Source organism: Rhinoderma darwinii, chromosome 3, assembly GCF_050947455.1.
Source record: "Rhinoderma darwinii isolate aRhiDar2 chromosome 3, aRhiDar2.hap1, whole genome shotgun sequence".
NCBI classification, from domain to species: Eukaryota; Metazoa; Chordata; class Amphibia; order Anura; family Rhinodermatidae; genus Rhinoderma; species Rhinoderma darwinii.
In genome coordinates, this window is record NC_134689.1 from 426414949 (window position 1) to 426419925 (window position 4977).

At 38.4% G+C, this 4977-nt stretch overlaps 1 pseudogene; it reads left to right on the forward strand.

Annotated features, from left to right (window-relative positions):
- Nucleotides 1-338: 338 nt before the first annotated feature.
- LOC142750702 (olfactory receptor 11L1-like) lies at nucleotides 339-1267 on the forward strand (annotated as a pseudogene).
- Nucleotides 1268-4977: the final 3710 nt, after the last annotated feature.

Sequence of the window (4977 nt, forward strand, 5' to 3'; positions counted from 1 at the left end):
GAGTAAATGTTGTTATAGTATCTCCAGTGGTCTGTTCCCTGGGAATTTAAGGTTTATACATATTTCTATATATATATATATAGGACATAATATTCTAAGTCATTTTTATTTTTAGAAGAAACCAGGTCGCACCTTCTTCCAGGCTACAGAAAACATACCTTATTTGTCGTGAGATGGTAATGGAGGAAAGAAGTCTCTCATGAAGGTTTATTGGGATCAGGACTAATCTTGAAAAAAATATCAGTCTCAAAGAATGTCTTCATTGAGCATCTAAGACCTGTTCATCATCAGCACTCAAATTCATAACTTTGTCCATCATCTCCATATAACATTCAGAGATGAAAATTCATGAAGTAAACTCTACGACCGTTATTGAGTTTCTCATATTGGGTTTCTCATATTGGGATTCCCCGCTCTGAATGATTACAAGTTTCCTTTCTTCTTTATTATTCTCTTCATGTATTGTATGACTATATGTGAAAACTTTTTGATCATTTTACTGGTGTTCACAAGCCAGCGTCTCCATTCTCCAATGTATTTCTTCCTTGGACTTTTAGCATTGTCCAACATTATCCTTGTATCAAGTGTTGTCCCTAGGCTGCTGGATGTCATCATAAAGGAAGGAAGTTTTGTATCTTTTGTTGAGTGTTTTGCTTAGTTTTACTTGTACGGGGGAACGATCGCTGCTGAGTGTTTTTTGCTGACGGCCATGTCCTATGACCGTTACTTGGCCATCTGTAAACCACTACATTATATCTCAATGATGAGCATCAAGCTTAGATATAGCCTGATCATCCTGTCCTCGGTACTCAGCTTTATGTTAGTGCTTATTACATTTCTACTTGTATGTAACTTAGACTTCTGTGGGCCGAATGTTATTAACCATTTCTTTTGTGACTGTGCCCCTGTCTTAGAATTTTCCTGCTCAGATATAACCGGTGTGAGTATTGACATGATTGTTCTTTCTTTTCCAATAGTTCTTTTACCTTTTTTATTTATAATCATAACATATGTCTCTATTTTTATCAAAATTTTTGGAATTTCTTCCACATCTGGTCGACAAAAAACATTCTCCACTTGTAGCTCTCACTTGGTGGTTGTTTCTATATATTATGGCTTCATGCTGACTATCTACATGGTCCCTAACAGAGGACATTCAGTGACTATTAACAAGTTTATTTCCCTTGTCTACATTGTACTGACCCCTCATCTAAACCCGGTTATATACAGTCTAATTGTGTATCTGGTAAGAAAAGACTTGTGGTAGAAGATGATCATCACCAGGAAATCTTATTTGAGACTTTTTATTTATAGTAAAAAATTGTAAAGTAAAGTAGTGTTACCACATCCTATAGATGGCTACATCTGTACATTCATATAATTTACCGTTAAGACAAGTCGGATGGTGTAAACAATATTGAAAAACAAATTGCTATAACTTTTCCTTATAAAGATGTAGCTAAGTTTAACTTTATTCTTAAAGTGTTGAATACACAGTTGAAGTGAACTTTAGATTGACACTTGAACGAACAGATAAATGTGCATAGGCACAAAGAAGTCCCAAATTTCCCAGCTGCTATAGAATTAATTAAAATATAACTTTTAATGTTTAAATTAGAAACAAGTTGGAAACAAGTTGCAGTAAATAGGATAAATAGTTGTACAATAGTTTGTTCAATTAAAATTTTTCTTCAGAGCTGGTTAGTCTAACGTTGGAGATCTGGTGTATATTAGGATCTCAGTGTGTCAGGCATGGACGGCAGCTGCAGACTGCTCGGGCACCTGCCACATAGTAATTCAATCATATGTGGGTAAATATAGATGTGTCTTACAGTAACAACATCACAGCAGGCAAATCTAAATTTAGATGATAATATGTAATGCGACTGTACATACAGCGCATTTATCTGCTGCGGTATTCTCTGATGACAGCAGTGGTCTCAACAAAGGCCATATCTCACTGTCATCTCAACAAATATATATACATCTAGATGCAACTACCTCTAAATCTAGGATCTACACTAAATGCCAGTAAATGTAGACGCAGCCGATAAGATGCAGTGCACCTGAATACAGAGCACATTTACTCTTTTCTCTCTCGTCTATTACGGCATCTTTAGTGATAATAGTGGTTCCCCTTAACATCATAATTCTATGTCCGGATCTAACTAAGGCACGCAAGCGTCGCTACTTAGAGTCTGATCTCAACAATGACCTCCCTGTCTGTATTACAAACATATATATATCTATGGAACCAATGACCTATTTCATCAGACAACTCCATTGTTTGATAAAAAACTAAGATTTCGCCGGCAACATAGAATGCACCTGTATATACAATGTATCGTTCAGTTTCGGGCATCACCACCAGGTCCGCTGAGAATAACGATCTCCAAAAAGCCATAAATTCTATTACCTGATTCTATTACCTGATTTAACGGTAGTGCGCATGCACTAAGTATTCCACATGTCCGGAACAACGGCCTCTACATATGATAGGCCGATCTCTGTGCCAGTCTAACACAGAGAAGGCTCGTCCCGGTTCACAATCTTTATTGGTTGTTTCAGGGTGATGACACACCATGAAAGAGGTGTCTCCTCACTATATAAGGAAGAGGAAATCAAACGCGCGAGTAATAGCCCTGAAATTATCCCCTGAGGACGCTGCTGAAGCAGTGAAACATGTCGGGGGGGCTAGCGTTTCTTTTTTAAAATCATTGCTGATCTAACAAATAAACTCTACCACTGTGTCATAATAGAGGCTGCCCGAGCAGTCTGCAGCTGCCGTCCATGCCTGACACACTGAGATCCTAATATACACCAGATCTCCAACGTTAGACTAACCAGCTCTGAAGAAAAATTTTAATTGAACAAACTATTGTACAACTATTTACCCTATTTACTGCAACTTGTTTCCAACTTGTTTCTAATTGAAACATTAAAAGTTATATTTTAATTAATTCTATAGCAGCTGGGAAATTTGGGACTTCTTTGTGCCTATGCACATTTATCTGTTCGTTCATTAATATTATCCCTGCCAGCTGCTAGGGTCTCTACCAATTTTTCTAATCAATGTTGGGTTAATTACCCCTTCTCCTTGACCCTACTATACCTGTACCATTCTAATTAAACAATCTTCAGGGAAATTCTAGGGAAATTTCAGAAACCTCATAGGGGCATGGCGAGTTTTCTCTCCAAGAAACTCAATCCAGACGATCTATCATCTGAGGCAGCACTGGTGTTTTCCACAGATAATATACCGTTGCATAAGTGCGACGTACAAACAGCATTTAGGGATATACAAAAAACTTACAAACAATATGTCCGCTCATGCTGGGAAATCACCAGTTTAGAGACTTACATACAGCAGAAAATTATTTACAGAGGGCTACGCATAAACATTACCCCTAACTCATACCGCAACGACAGTACTTTCACTCAGGGTTGGGAACAGCTACTGACTGAAAGTTCCCTACGCATGTTACACTACCTGCTTGACTTCGAGAAAAGAGACTTTGGCAAAATCAGTGCACAATTAGAAAAAGAAATCAGTGATATACAAACATTCAACACTGAGCCAGAATTTGCGGACTGCGAAACTAGACTACAAAAAAACATAGAACATCTTCAGAAAGAAATCAAGGAAAGAAAACACCGCAAATACATAAGGGACCGTAGAGATTTCGATACCGGCCAAGCATACACCTATCGCACTCGCAATCCTCCTCCTCAGAATCGCACCTATAGACCTGAAGATTTCTCTGAATCAGACATCTCTGGTCCTGATGAACCACAACAACCCCCAGCCGATAATAGGTTAGGAGCTAAACGCAAAATTAAAACTAATAAATACAATCCTTCCAAGAGAACATACACAATTCCAAACAAAAGCAACACAACATGCTCTGGCCACGGCGGACAACAAACGATCACCTCTATGCCCTTCTCAGTGTCCTCCTATACACGTTCTGCATCTACATCCAAAACAACAAACATGCCATCAACATCAAATATACCAACAACTCCATTCCCAACAGCGACCAATGTGGAAGCCATAGGGAGAAGCACTATCGCAGCAACGAATACGGGCTCATTTCTAACAGGCCCCCCAAATGCGTTTCCTTTTTTAGGAATAAATCAAACTCCATGGAACCAAACAAAATAACCAAAGAAGGCAACCAAACTCCTGATGACTTACAAATCTGCAATCTATCATCTGTCCAGTTGAGTCCACACCAAAAAACACTTCTAAGTAAGGGACTATCCTACACCCCCACCTTTGCATTCGATGAGTTTACTTGGACAAAAGATATCCATCTCTTTGCAAGAAAATTAGCTTTACACAAACATTTTAAAGCTAACACCAATACTCACCAACTCGACTATGCTGAGTTGAGAACCTTGCAGGCTCTGGAAGATCTAGAAAAAGAAAATGAATATAGAGTTAATACAGCCACAGGTCCCTTCTCATCATTAAGACCAAAATCACACATGACTCCCCCCTTCACGCAGTTTGCACACATTGATATTTTTGTTAGGTTGGTTAGTGCAGAACTCAAAAAACTTAAAATACACAACCATGGAATTAAGAACAATCTAAACCAAAAGGAACAGATCGCCTTAGAATCATTATGCAAAAACAACGAAATCGTACTAAAATCATCTGATAAAGGCGGTAATATTGTCATCCTAAATAGAGATGATTACACATCCATGGTGTACAGACTACTAAACGATACAGCAACTTACACAATCTTAGAGAGGAATCCCACTGAACCCTTTCTCTTGGAACTGGATCTCCTCCTCAATGAGGCAAAGACCAAAGAACTAATTACGCAGGACGAATATAAATTTATGTTTAATGCTAAACCAACATTATCAACGTTTTACGCAGTACCTAAGATCCATAAAAATACCAGGCCAATCCCCGGCAGACCCATCGTATCGGGCAATGACAATCTAACTCAGGGAATTAGT